Source organism: Muntiacus reevesi, chromosome 9 (assembly GCF_963930625.1).
Source record: "Muntiacus reevesi chromosome 9, mMunRee1.1, whole genome shotgun sequence".
NCBI classification, from domain to species: Eukaryota; Metazoa; Chordata; class Mammalia; order Artiodactyla; family Cervidae; genus Muntiacus; species Muntiacus reevesi.
The window spans coordinates 51,261,567-51,277,027 of record NC_089257.1 but is presented as its reverse complement, the minus strand read 5'-3'; the positions used below and the strand labels follow the sequence as shown (position 1 = coordinate 51,277,027).

Here is a 15,461-nt window from a genome sequence, read left to right as displayed (position 1 = left end):
TCAATCTCTGGGTTGGGAAGATACTCTGGAGGAGGGTATGGCAACCCACTCCAGTATTCTTTCCTGGAGAATCCCATGGACAGAGGAGTCTGTCAGGCAACAGTCCGTAGCATTGCAAAGAGTTGGACACGACTGAAGCAACTGAGCAACACATCCACACATACACATGCAATTATTCATGTGTGATTTTTTTCCTCTCTCCTCCACTGGACTGTGTTCTCTTGAAGGCAGGGTTATGTTTGTTTTCTTCTCCATCGTATACCCAAATCTCAGTACAGTGCCTGACATGCAGTAGATGCTCAACAATGATTTTCAAAATGAATGAATAACTAATGACTGCGTTTTATATAGCCTTGGAAATGCAAGTCCCTGGGCAGGGCAAGGATACCCCTAGTACCGTTTTCCAGTTTCAGAAATTAGTGTCAGGGAAAGACCATAAAATTTCTTTCTAGGAAATCTGAAAATTTTTCAAATAAATGTGCCTATTCATTTATGTAATTGCACAGAGCACTTCTCCAAAGCTCTCATTCTAAGTACTTCAGTAAAATAGGATAATGAGTCAGAGTGTTGAGAGGAGACAAACTGCCTTGGAACTTGAGGTCTTGGAAGAATCAGAGCCAACACTTAGGGTGTTGGCTCTGATTCAAAGGGATATTGATTAAAAGGGCCAGAGTGGGCTCGTCATCAGAAACTGGGACACCAGATTTAAGCCTGGGAGATGCCTTCTTGGTTGATTACATACAGATCCTTCAGACCCAAGAAATGAAGTCTGCCTTGTATTGCTATAGAAAAAGTGTTAACTTGGCTAAGTGAAGTTAGCTTCTGTTGCCTGGTTTCCCAAATACATATGACACCTCTAAAGTGTCACATTCATGACTCATTCACTCATAGACAGCTTTAGAAGATGAAGATGAGGTTGAGTATCAACAACTCAGGCAAAACTAATGATGCCTCTTGCAGAAAAGGCAACCCAGAGGCTGGGTTGGAGATATATAAAAGAGGACAGCATTGGGGCAACTGATCAATAAAGAAATATTTTATTCGTTTCAAAGATAACATGCTTCAGAATTAGCTGCTCTTTCCAAAAAGAAGAATTTCTTCCAGTTATTCTATATAGCCAGGGAAGAAACTGACCTCTTTGGGAACCAGCCTGCATCAGAGAGGAATCAGGCTGAAAGCAGTAGAAATGGAATCTGAAAAGGGGGGTTTTGGAAGGATAGTGAACAGCCCTAGGACTGAAGAAAAAGCTGAACAATGAGACAACTGAAAGGCCAGTTATCAAGGGAGCTCCAGGGTTCTCAAGTGATCAACATTTCTTTAGGACACTATTATCCAATGACTGAGATTCCAAATGAGAGCCTGATTGACCTACACCGAGGGCCATATGTCTGCTTCAGTGGGAGGGGTTTGGAAGCCTGAGATTCTTAGTCCCACCAGAGCCAAAGGGAGTAGAGAAAAAAAAAAGATTCCCAAAGGACTCGATAGAGCAGACAAAACAAGCAATTCATGATTCTGATGGTGGTTGAGGTGTCAGTAACCAGATTAATGAATTAATTCATTGTGAACCTTATCAGCATTTATATAATTCAGTCTTGTGACTATGAGCTGTGTTATACAGATGAAATAAAAGACACTGATTAACATTAAAGAAGTTACCAAGCAATGTTGGGATGCAATTAAAAAGACACATGAAATTGTTCAAGTTATGGTTCTTTGGGTTGCAAGAACACAAAACTCATTCAGAGTTACTCAAGTAAAGAATAGTGTTTATTACAAGGAAACAGAGCTCTCACAGAATCAAAGGACATGGAATCAAGTGCAGTCAAGTATCAGGGGAGATGTAAAGGAACAGAAGCAGCTGGCTCCTGGCTCTATTTCTCTCTCTTGGGCCACGGGCTCTTCTTCTCTGCTCTTTGCTTCTTGTCAGCTCCATTTTCCTTTCTCTGCAGAACAGCTTCCCCCTTTTACTCATCAACTTCCAAACGGTTGCCATTACTTTCAATTTACAAGACTTTCTCACCACCAACTGTCAGCAATCTTATGCCTCATATCAAGTTCTCAAGATAAAATCTGTTCAGTCTCGTTCTTCTCTTGGTGCAAGGTCACACAAAGTCAGATTTCTAGGCAACTAGTGGCTCAGACTGTAAAGAATTCAGCTGCAATGCAGGAGACCTGGATTTGATCACTGGGATGGGAAGATCTCCTGGAGAAGGGAATGGCTACCTACTCCAGTATTCTTGCCTGGAAAATTCCATGGGCAGAGGAGCCTGGCAGGCCACAGTCCATGGGGTCACAGAGAGTAGAACGTGACTGAACGACTAACACTTTCACTTTTTGCTTTCAACATACTGGCTAATTTGGAGTCAGGTGGCCATCCCTCGTTCAGTTCAGCCCTAGCTGTGTGTGCGCGTGTTTTGGGGTGGGTGTTGGTCAGAAGGAGGTGTGTGTGTGAAACTATGGGCAGGGCAGAAAAATGGTTTAAAAAATTTTTTTTATTGGAGTCTAGTTGCTTTACAATTTTGTATTCTTTTCTGCTGTGCAGCCAAGTGAGTCAGCCACACACACACATATATCTGCTCCTTTTTGGATTTTCTGCTGTTACAACAATATAACTACTGTGAGTTAAAGAAGATAAATGACTGATGTTGATAGAGATGGCTCTATTGTATCCATGTTTTGGAAATATTTAGTTGAGAGGATAAAAGAGATGTAACAGAAGCTTAATGAGGTAGGACAGAGGGAAGGTGTGGTGAGCATTTATTGCTTCTGCCAGATGAACATTTCCTCCCTCTGCTTTTACCGATGGTGCTCACCACACCTTCCCTCTGCTTCTTTAGTCCATAAAATCTCCTCTAAGCACTTCTAATCTTTACATCCATCCCAGAAATTTTGAAATTTTGTGATTTTATGTTTATTTAGTTGAAAATACTGTCTTTTTCCTTTTGATTTCTCCTTTGTCAAATGAATCATTTGTAAGCATGTTGTTAATTTCCAAACATTTGACTTTTTGCAGATATCTTTGTATTAATGATTCAGTTAATTTCATTGTGATCAAAAGACATACATTATATAGTCTTGATCTTTTTTAATTATAGGCTTTTTGTGGTCCAGAATATAGTCATTCTTGGTAAATGTTACATGTGTACTTGAAAAGAATGTGTATTCCATTGTTGTTGACTGGTGTGTTCTATACAGGTCTGTTTGGTTTGGCTTATTCATGTTTTGTTTCTGTTTCAGGTTGTGAGATCTTAGTTCCCTGACTGGGGATTGAACCCAGGCCCCCTGTAGTGGAAGCGCAGAGTCCTAACCACTGAACCACCAGGGAATTCCCCATTCATGTTTTCTATATGTTTAGTGATATTCACCAAGTTGTTCAAGAACTGAAAAGTGTTAAAACATGCAACTGCAGTTGTGGATTTATCTAATTCTTCCTTCAGTTCTAACAGTTTTTTACTTCCTTTTTTGAGGTTCTGTTATTAACTGTATATACATTTAGGTCTGTTCTCTCCTCTTGATGGATTGATCAATTTATTATTATAAATGTATCTCTTTATCTTTTAATATTTCTTGTCCAAAAGTGTTTTCTCTGTATTAATGTAGCCACTCAAACTTACCTTCAATTAGTGCTTTTTGCATTCTTTTACTGTTAACTTGCTTGTGTCTACAGTTTTAAAGTGGGTTCTTACAGATAGAACAAAATTGGTACTTGATTTTTTTAAATCCAATCTAACAATCTCTGTTTTTAATTGCAGTGTTTAGATTGCCTATATTTAATGTGATTATATTTAATGTGCCTATATTTAATGTGATATGTCTAGATTTAAATCTACCATACTGCTGTTTGTTTTCTATTTTCCTATTTGCTTTCCTTTCCTTTTTCCTTTTTTTTTTTTTACATTATTTTTATGATTCCAGTTGATCTCTTTGTTGACTTATTAGCTATATCTTTACCTTGTCTTGTTACTGGTTCCTCTACCGTTTACAATATATTGATACATCTTTAACTCATCACAGTCTACTTTCTGATTGTGTTAAACCATTTCATGTGAAGTGCAAGAAACTTTTCTCTTCTTTTGTATTATTGTTGTCGCATTTTACTCCTATGTATGTTATAAACACCATGGGATGCTGGTATTATTTTATTTTCAATTGACAGTTTTACTTAAAGAGATCAAACAGTGGAAAATGTCTTTTATATTAGTCCACATATTCTTCTTGATTCTTTTGGGTAGATACAAATTTCCAAATAGAATTATTCCTTCTGCTTGAAGAATTTCCTTTAGTATATTTTATAGAGCAGCTATGCTGGTAATGAATTTTCTCAGATATTGTTTGTTTTAAAAAGTGTTTGGCTCACTTTCATTTTTGAAAGATACTTTTGTAGGGCACAGAACTCTAGTTGATAGCTTTATTTTCTTCTGGTTTGCACAGTTTCTGACATAAAATCTTCTGTCATTCTTATCTTTGTTTCTCTGTACATAATGTATTTGTTTTCCTCTGACTGCTTGTAAGAATTTCTTTTTAACCATTTTTTTGTGGTTAGTGGTTATTAGTGGTCTGTTGCATTTGTATTTTAAATCAATTTTTATATTGAAGTATAGTTGATTTACAATATTGTGTTAATTTCTGCTGTGCAGCAAAATAATGCAGCCATACATACATATACATTCTTTTAAAAATATTCTTTTCTATTATGGTTTATCATAGGATATTGAATATAAATCTCTGTGCTATACAGTAGGCCTTTGTTGTTTACCCATTCTATACATAAAAGTTTATATCTGTTAACCCCAACCTCCCAGTCCATCCACAGGGAACCCTACTCAATGATCTATGGTGAACTAAATGGGAAGGAAATCTAAAAAAGACTGGATATTTTTGTATACTGATTCACTTTGCTGTACAGCAGAAACGACAACAACGTTGTAAAGCAACTATGAAAGTGAAAGTGGAGTTGCTCAGTCGTGTCCAACTTTTTGCAACCCCATGGACTGCAGCATGCCAGGCTTCCCTGTCCATCACCAACTCCCAGAGCTTGCTCAAACTCAGATCCATCGAGTTGGTGGTGCCATCCAACCGTCTCATCCTCTGTCGTCCCCTTCTCCTCCTGCCTTCAATCTTGCCCAGAATCAGTGTATTTTCCAGTGAGTTGGTTCTTCACATCAGGTGGCCAAAGTATTGGAACTTCAGCTTCAGCATCAGTCCTTCTAATGAATTTTCAGGACTGATTTCTTTTAGGATTGACTGGTTGGATCTCCCTGCTATCCAGGGAACTCTCAAGAGTCTTCTCCAGCACCACAATTCAAAAGCATCAGTTCTTTGATGCTTAGCTTTCTTTGTGGCCCAACTGTCACATCCATATATGACTACTGGAAAAACCATACATTTGACTAGGTGGACCGTTGTCGGCAAAGTAATGTCTCTGCTTTTTAGTATGCTGTCTAGGTTGGGCATAGCTTTTCTTTCCAGGAAAAGCGTCTTTTAATTTCATGGCTGCAGTCACCATCTGCAGTGATTTTGGAGCCCAAGAAAATAAAATCTGTCACTGTGTCCATCGTTTCCCCATCTATTTGCCATGAAGTGATGGAACCAGATGCCATGATCTTCATTTTTTGAATATTGAGCTTTAGGCCAGCGTTTTCACTCTTCTTGTTCACTTTCATCAAGAAGCTTCTCAGTTCCTCTTTGCTTTCTGCCATAAGGGTGGTATCATCTGCATCTCTGTCCAGTTCAGTTCAGTTGCTCAGTCGTGTCCGACTCTTTGCAACCCCATGAACCACAGCATGCCAGGCCTCCCTGTCCATCACCAACTCCCAGAGTCCACCCAAACCCATGTCCATTGAGTTGGTGATGGATGCCATCCAACCGTCTCAGCCTCTGTCATCCCCTTCTTCTCCTGCCCTCAATCTTTCCGAGATCAGGGTCTTTTCAAATGAGTCAGCTCTTCACATCAGGTGGCCAAAGTATTGGAGTTTCAGCTTCAACATCAGTCCTTCCAATGGACACCCAGGACCGATCTCCTGTAGGATAGACTGGTTGGATCTCGTTGCAGTCCAAGGGACTCTCAAGAGTCTTCTCCAACACCACAGTTGAAAAGCATCAATTCTTTGGCACTCAGCTTTCTTTAGAGTACAACTCTCACATCCATACATGACCACTGGAAAAACCATAGCCTTGATTAGATGGACCTTTGTTGACAAAGTAATGTCTCTACTTTATAATATGTTGTCTAGGTTGGTCATAACTTTCCTTCTAAGGAGTAAGCGTCTTTTAATTTCATGTCTGCAATCACGATCTGCAGTGATTTTGGAGCGCAGAGAAATAAAGTTATTGATATTTTTCCAGGCAATCTTGATTCCAGCTTGTGCTTCATCCAGCCCAGCATTTCACATGATGTACTCTGCATATAAGTTAAATAAGCAGGGTGACAATATACGCGTACTCCTTTCCCAATTTGGAACCAGTCCGTTGTTCCATGTCTGGTTCTAACTGTTGCTTCTTGACCTGCATACAGATTTCTCAGGAGGCAGATCAGGTGGTCTGGTATTCCCGTCTCTTGAAGAATTTTCCTCAGTTTGTTGTGATACACACAGTCAAAGGCCTTAGGGTAATCAATAAAGCAGAGGTAGATACTTTTCTGGAACTCTCTTGCTTTTCCGATAATTCAGTGGATGTTGGCAATTTGATCTCTGGCTCCTCTGTTTTCTAAATCCAGCTTGAACATCAGGAAGTTCTTGGCTCATGTACTGTTGAACCCTTGCTTGAAGAATTTTGAGCATTACTCTGCTAGAGTGTGAGGTGAGTGCAATTGTGCGGTAGTTTGAACATTCTTTGGCATTGCCTTTCTTAGGGATTGGAATGAAAACTGACCTTTTCCAGTCCTGTGGCCACTGCTGAGTTTTCCAAATTTGCTGGCATATTGACTGCAACACTGTCACAGCATCATCTTTTAGGATTTGAAATAGCTCAGCTGGAATTCCATCACCTTCACTAGCTTTGTTTGTAGTGATGATTCCTAAGGTCCACTTGACTTCGCATTCCAGGATATCTGGCTCTAGGTGAGTGATCACACCATCGTGATTATCTGGGTTATTAAGATCTTTTTTATAGTCCTTCTGTGTATTATTGCCACCTTTTATTAATAAATCTGCTTCTGTTAGGTCCATGCCATTTCCATACCCATCTTTGCATGAAATGTTCCTTTGGTATCTCTAATTTTCTTGGAGAGATCGCTAGTCTTTCTTATTCTATTATTTTCCTCTATTTCTTTGCATTGATTGCTAAGGAAGTGTTTCTTATCTCTCCTTGATCTTCTTTGGAACTCTGCATTCAGATGGATATATCTTTCCTTTTCTCCTTTGCCTTTAGCTTCTCTTCTTAATGAACCTATCTATGGAACAGAAACAGAATAATGGACAGGCTGCATTTTTTAAAATTTGATCTCCTTGGAGTCATTGAGCTTTTTTTAGATCTGTGAATTTATAGTTTTTATTTTCAATTTATTACTAGTAATGTTTTATTATTAACAAGATCTATTTCTTTAAAAAATCTTTTCTAGCTTTATTGAGGTATGATTGACAAACAAAAATTGTACAGTCACACCCCCAAAGATATTGCAAGTTTGGTTCCAGACCATTACAATAAAGCAAATATCCCAATACTGTGAGTCACATGATTTTTGGTTTCCCGGTGCATATAAAAGTTAAGTTTATACTATACTGTAGTTAAATATGCAATAGCATTATATCTAAAAAATATGCATACATTAATTTAAAAAATATTCTATTGATAGAAAAATGCTAACCATCATTTGGCAGTCAGAGTCGCCATAAATCTTCAGTTTGCTGAAAACACAGTATCTGTGAAGTTCAATAAAGCAAAGCACAATAAAACAGGCTACACCTGTATATATTTATATTGTAACAGCATGGTTTCTTTAAGGTGTACAATGTGATGACTTAATATATGTATATGTTGTGAAGTAATGACCACAATCAAGTTAATTAACATTTCCATCATCTCACATGGTTTCCATTTTTGTATGTATAGTGAGAATATATGATCTATTCTCTTAGCAAATTTCAAGTATACATTACAGTATTTTTAGTTATAATCACCCTGCTGTACATTAGCTTTCCAGAGCTTGTTTGCCTTATAACTAGAAGTTTCTATCATTTTCATGTTTGGTAATTTTTTGTTGGATGCCGACATTATTGATTTTATGTAGTTAGTTACTAGATGTCATTGTATTTTTTGAAAAAATAGTGTTGGGTTGTCTTTATCTGACATGCAGTTATATTCCTTGGGATTAGTTAAATCTTTTTCAGGCTCAAAATTAGGCTTTGTTGGAGCAGATCCAGAGTAGCCTTTGGTTTTGGGTTAATTTAGACAATACCCTTTGGAAGACTCTAGTTGATATAATTTGTACTATAAGGTCTTTCTACTTTCATGGTGGTTGTGATGGTTTAGCTGCCAAATCATGTCTGACTCTTGCGACCCCATGGACTGCAGCCCACCAGGCTCCTCTGTCCATGGGATTTCCCAGGCAAGAATCCTGGAGTGGGTTGCCATTTCCTTCGCCACTACTTTATTCTCAGTCCTGGGCGAGCTGAAAGTTGTTCAGCCTGCTACTTTCTGGTGATTTTTTCACCAGCCTCAGGCAGTTTTATCTTATGCATGTGCAGGTCAGTACTCAACCTAAATTCAAAGGACTCTCTCTTCAGATCTTTCAAGCTCTCTCTCTCTTTCTGAGCAACTCTCTTCTCTCTGGTACTCTCTCCTACAAATTTTGGTCACTGGCTTTCTGATCTCTGGTTTCTATGTTCTCACTCACCAAGATCACCAGGCTGTTTGGAATCCTTGTCCTTGCATTGTAGCCTGCAAATAGCCTTCAGGCAGTATTCTAGGACAGTTACAGAACTTACCGCATTTGCTTCTCTTCTCACTGAGATCATGGTCCTGTGTTGTTCAATGTCTGAAAAATTGTTGTTTCATATATTTTGTCTGGTTTTCTAATTGTGTAATTTGAGATGGTAAATCCAATACCTGGCACTCCATCATGCCCAAAATGAATGCCCCATGTAATTGTTTTTAATTAGAAATATCTTCTAGTAAGCAGTATATGTATACTTTTACAGTATATGTGTATTTTATATTTTAAGACATAAAACATATTTGAATGATGTATAACAAAAGACAACGTTTCAATATCTTGTTCCATCCCATCTTAACCCTGCTGTGTAGAAATATCTGCTTCTTTAATTACTTAGGTTTTCTTATTATAGTTAATCCATATTTCTAAATAATATATATCTACTGCTATTTCTCATTTGTTTCTGATGTTATCTATTGACTTTCTTTTATGGTAGGAAAGATTAAGTTTTTTTATATCACATCTTGATTTCTCATCTTTCACGTTCCCAATAAAATTGTATCACAATTTTTTATATAACAAATAATTAGTTTTATATCATTATGACTATGCAAATATTGCTTACTTCAAACCCTAACATATTACTATGATTCTGTTTTATTTTTCCTTCAGTTTTTATTGTTCAAATTCATAATTACTTAATTTAAAAATGTTTATTTCACCATTCACGTATTCTTAATCTTTTCCAAATATTCACTTTTAGGATATCATATGGAGTTCTCCCTCTCTTTTTATTGCAAATGACTCTCCTCAGATTCTCTCTGATGCCAGGAAGCTACAGATCTGTTACCCTGGAGTCCCCCAGCCACTGTTTTCCTAAGTTGTATCCATTGCTTCCTGTTTTCTATGTCATCTTTCTTGGTTTATTCCCTCTTTTTTGCTGAGGTATGTGCTATGTAGTTTCCTAGTAAATGGATATCATTTTGGGTTCATTAAATACCTGAAATATCTTTGTTCTGTTGTTAAATTTTGGTGACTAGTTTGACTATGTGTAAAGTTTTAAGTTAAAAAAGTTTCCAATCAAATTGGATGGACTTGATCCATAGTTTTTGGTATTGCTAAGGGAAAGCCTGAAATCATCATAATTCTTATTTTTTCTTTTCAAATTATTTTCACTTTGGAATATATTATAATTTTCTCTCTCTACCCTGGTCCTTGAAATTGCATGTTCATGAACTTTTGATGTAGTTTTTCTTCAATTATCATGCTAGATAACCTGTGGGCTCTTTCAACCTGGAGACATATTTTTGAGATGCCCTCTACTCCTTTCCACTAACTTTCTCTATTTATTTCTTTCTATGGCTCCTGTAAGCTATATGATATGGTTTTTGGTTTTAACGTCTATTTAATTTTTTCCCTCTCCATTGGTTATCTCCTTGTCTTTTTGTCTTATTTTCCTTCAGATTTTTTGGACTTTATTTTCTAGGCATTCTATTCAAGTTTTTTATTTTGGCAATCATATATGCTAATTTCCAAGAGCTTTTTCTTAATCTTTGAGTGTTTTATGTCTTAGTTTCCTGCTGTTTAATGTGCTTGTTTCTTTTTTTTCCTGTATCTGACAGGGTAATAATTTGGAGCAAATCTTTTCTTCTGCTTTGTATTATCTGTTAGATAAAGTGTTTTTCCCCCGTGATTGTTTTGATCTTTCACTTCTATATTAGAGGTTGTTCTCAATTATTTGATGAGCCTTGGCTCTTCATATTTAAGAGTAAGACACAAAAGTGTGTGTGTGTGTGTGTGTGTGTGTGTGTGTGTGCGCGTGCATAATAGCATATGGGAGTGTGTGGTGGGGTTCACTTAGAAGATAGTTGGGCAAGTTACTGGTCATTTTACTGGTGCTCCCCAAATGCCAGAGAAGAGACCTCCAAAAGCCAACCAGAGAAGTGTCTGATGACCAGCCTTCTGCCTGGAGTCCAGATGGTAACAAAAGAAGACTTGGACCCATCACTTCATTTTACAGACTTTCAATTAATCTTTTTGTCGTTAATCCTGCCCTCCACCTCCTAGGTGCCTCTGAACCCTGAACTTCTGTTAACTTTGACAGAGAAGAAAACTCATATCTTCTACCTGGGGAAGAAGTAAGTGGGTTGGGTACCAAATGCCTTGATCTAGGTGTTCTGATTCCCCTGAATTCTTAGCCTTTCCAGGATTTTATGGAACAAATTGCTCTTTTTTCACCCCCTCCTCTGGTTTTCCTTTATCTTACTAAGCCAGTAACTATTCCTCCAACAATTTGTAGTCTTCTAACAATTTATTACCATCTCTCATATACTGATGTCCCCTTTCCCATTCCCTATGTGACTTTAAAGAGTTTTTCTTTCTATCACATTAGTGGGGGCACAAAAGAAATAAACATATACTAACAAACAGCCATTTTTGACCAAAATTTTAGCTTCTGTAATTTTTATTGATATTGCAATAATGAAAATTTTCTTGTGCCTATAGCACTTTTTTCTCCTTTTGCATTTATGGACTAGTATAGAATCAAAAGCATAAGTAAGAAATTCTTTTTCTTTTTTTGTTAATGAGTTCACCTGTAAGAAACAGAATTGTGAATGCCTTGGATTCTTTAAGTAAGTAGGAGGGTCAAGAGCACTTTTCTTTGAGAAGTAAGGAGCTTTATAAAGGTAGTTTTGTCAAACTCAGTTCTTGGCCAGGGGCAGGACAGTTGGCAATCCAGAGGACTTAACTCCCCAAGGAAATAAAAACTCTACTAAGAAGCCCAATGCATTAGTCCTGAGGGCTAGACATCTTTCAGAGATTATGCTTGTGTATGCCCAAAGTCTATCCTCCCAGACCCCATCCCAAATGGGCCATGTGTCTGTGGAGATCCCACAGGATGGAGACAGAGCTTGCAAGTCTCATTCAGCAGGTAGGAAATGCTCCACAAGTGCTGTGTTTGGGGTGGGATCAGCCACCCACACAAGTCTTCTTTCAATGGAGAATAGGACTTTATTGTTCAATGGGTACAGAGTTTCTGTTTGGATGATGAAAAGCTTCTGGAAATGGATGGTGGTGATTGTTGTACAATGTTGTGAATGTGGTTAATGCCATTCAACTGGACATTTAAAATTGTTAAGATGGTAAATTTTGTATCATGTGTGTTTTAAAACAATAAAAAAAGTTTTTTAAAGGCTTCCCCCAAATGAGAGACCCCTCTTGTTGGTTCACTCCAGGCTCTGGGCCTCAGCTAGCTGAACTGCGGTCTGTAGCAAGAAGCTTCTAGCCCATTATCAGCGGTGCCTGATCCCTCAGTGCCTGGGGCCAAATGAGCAAGAGGTGGTCCTGGGCTCCTAGATCAGAGTAGAAACTGAATGGTTTGTCTCATTTCACCCTGGTCCCTAGTTTGAATTATGAACCCTTCCAAAACTTATATTTCTTATATTTTCCCACAAGAACTCATGTAGTAATGTGAGCACAGTAGAGGCACCAAGAAAATGCTTTTTAGTTAAAAATTAGTCCAAAGAAAAAGATGGTAAATGAACAGCCACTCCCATTTACATAGCATTTTACAGTTTTCACAGCCTTTTCTGTGCATTGGCTCATCAGATTCCCAGAACTGCTCCAGGAAGTTCTCAGGATAGTAAATAGTATCTTTCTTTTATGGATGAGGTAATTGAGATGTAGGTAAGTTACACAATTTATCCAAGTTCTGACAGCTAATGTGTGCCAGCAATAAGAATATGTCCCAGGTCTTTTGACTTGAAGTCCAGGGTAATTTCCAGTGTATGATGTGGCCATGGAAAAATAATGACAACACAAGCAATGTCCATGAAATCATATTATACTCAGACACCCGAGTCTACTTTCAAGGGTTTTTATAACTTAGAGCTATTTATCATTTGATTGATTAATTTCCAAATTGTTTTTATATCAGTTAGTTCATTCATTCACTAACTTAAAAAATAACCACTAGTTGTTTACCTTTACTTTGTGTTTAGTACTATAAATACTGACTACATGACATCCAGCATAAATTGTAGTGTGTATAGGTAGGTTGCTCAGTGGGTAAAAACCCTCCTGCAATGCAGGAGATGCAGGAGATGAAGGTTCCATCCCTGGGTCAGTAAGATCCCCTGGAGGAGGGCATGGCGATCCACATGAGTATTTTTGCCTGGAGAACTCCATGGACAGAGGAGCCTGGTGGACCACAGTCTATAGGCTCACAAAGAGTTGGACACCCCTAAGGTGGCTGAGTGCGCGCGCGCACACACACACACACACACTATAATAACCACAAACATAGTGACTTAAAACAATACTAAATTTTATTTTACTTTGGAGATAAGAATTTTAAAGTCAGTTTCACTGGGTCAAGATCAAGCTGTTGGCAAACAACTGTGTTCCCTCTGGAGACTCTAGACAAGAATCCATTTCCTTCCCTCTCCCAGCTTCCAGAGGCCTCCTGCATCCCTTGGCTGGTGGTCTCATCCATCTTCCAAGCTAGTTGTGGCTGGTGGAGTCATTCTCACAATGCTATCTCTTGTTCTGGGTCTCCTGTTTCCCTCTTCCTTATTTAAGGACACCTGAGATTACATTGGCCTCACCTGAATAACCCAGGATACTTTCCTTAAGGTCAACAGATTAGTAACTTTAATTCCATCTACAAGCTTAATTCTCCCTTGTCACATAATATAATATATTCACAGGTTCTGGGGATTCAAATGTAGACATATCCACCGACCTATTATTCTGCATAGCTAGAAAGAGATATTTTCCTGAAATAACAGTAACTTGTGATTGTAGGCATCAGGCATGGTGCCAAATGAGTATTATAGATCACCATTGAAGAAAGCAGGAGGAAAGCCCTCCTTGGGACCTTGAATGATCAAGGAACTCTTCACATTAGGCAAGAGAACTAAAGAAGCAATGTTTCAGGGGTAAGAATGAACACAGAGAACCATGAAAAGATTCTTTTTTTTTTTTTAAATTTTATTTATTTATTTATTTTATTTATTTTTTATTTTTTATTTTTCAGTGGGTTTTGTCATACATTGATATGAATCAGCCATAGAGTTACACGAATTCCCCATCCCGGTCTCCCATCCCACTGCCCTCTCCACCTGATTCCTCTGGATCTTCCCAGCCCAACAGGCCCGAGCACTTGACTCATGCCTCCCACCTGGGCTGGTGGTCTGTTTCACCACAGATAATATACATGCTGTTCTTTCGAAACATCCCAGCCTCACCTTCTCCCACAGAGTTCAAAAGTCTGTTCTGTACTTCTGCGTCTCTTCTTCTGCCCTGCACATAGGGCCATCGTTACCATCTTTCTAAATTCCGTATATATGTGTTAGTATACTGTAATGTTCTTTATCTTTCTGGCTCACCTCACTCTGTATAATGGGCTCCAGTTTCATCCATCTCATTAGAACTGATTCAAATGAATTCTTTTTAATGGCTGAGTAATATTCCATGGTGTATATGTACCACAGCTTCCTTATCCATTCATCTGCTGATGGGCATCTAGGTTGCTTCCATGTCCTGGCTATTATAAACAGTGCTGCAATGAACATTGGGGTGCATGTGTCTCTTTCAGATCTGGATTCCTCAGTGTGTATGCCCAGAAGTGGTATTGCTGGGTCATATGGTAGTTCTATTTCCAGTTTTTTAAGAAATCTCCACACTGTTTTCCATAGTGGCTGTACTAGTTTGCATTCCCACCAACAGTGTAAGAGGGTTCCGTTTTCTCCACACCCTCTCCAGCATTTATTGCTTGTAGACTTTTGGATAGCAGCCATCCTGACTGGCGTGTAATGGTACCTCATTGTGGTTTTGATTTGCATTTCTCTGATAATGAGTGATGTGGAGCATCTTTTCATGTGTTTGTTAGCCATCTGTATGTCTTCTTTGGAGAAATGTCTGTTTAGTTCTTTGGCCCATTTTTTGATTGGGTCATTTATTTTTCTGGAATTGAGCTTCAGGAGTTGCTTGTATATTTTTGAGATTAATCCTTTGTCTGTTTCCTCATTTGCTATTATTTTCTCCCAATCTGAGGGCTGTCTTTTCACCTTACTTATAGTTTCCTTTGTTGTGCAAAAGCTTTTAATTTTCATTAGGTCCCATTTGTTTATTTTTGCTTTTATTTCCAATATTCTGGGAGGTGGGTCATAGAGGATCCTGCTGTGATTCATGTCGGAGAGTGTTTTGCCTATGTTCTCCTCTAGGAGTTTTATAGTTTCTGGTCTTACATTTAGATCTTTAATCCATTTTGAGTTTATTTTTGTGTATGGTGTTAGAAAGTGTTCTAGTTTCATTCTTTTACAAGTGGTTGACCAGTTTTCCCAGCACCACTTGTTAAAGAGATTGTCTTTTTTCCATTGTATATCCTTGCCTCCTTTGTCAAAGATAAGGTGTCCATAGGTTCGTGGATTTATCTCTGGGCTTTCTATTCTGTTCCATTGATCTATATTTCTGTCTTTGTGCCAGTACCATACTGTCTTGATGACTGTGGCTTTGTAGTAGAGTCTGAAGTCAGGCAGGTTGATTCCTCCAGTTCCATTCGTCTTTCTCAAGATTACATTGGCTA

The 15,461-nt window shown here is 38.2% G+C and overlaps 1 non-coding gene across 1 annotated transcript; it reads right to left on the bottom strand.

Annotated features, from left to right (window-relative positions):
• Positions 1 to 3,252: 3,252 nt before the first annotated feature.
• On the bottom strand, positions 3,253 to 3,325 carry TRNAG-UCC (transfer RNA glycine (anticodon UCC)). Its single transcript has one exon. It is a non-coding gene; the product is annotated as a tRNA-Gly (tRNA).
• Positions 3,326 to 15,461: the final 12,136 nt, after the last annotated feature.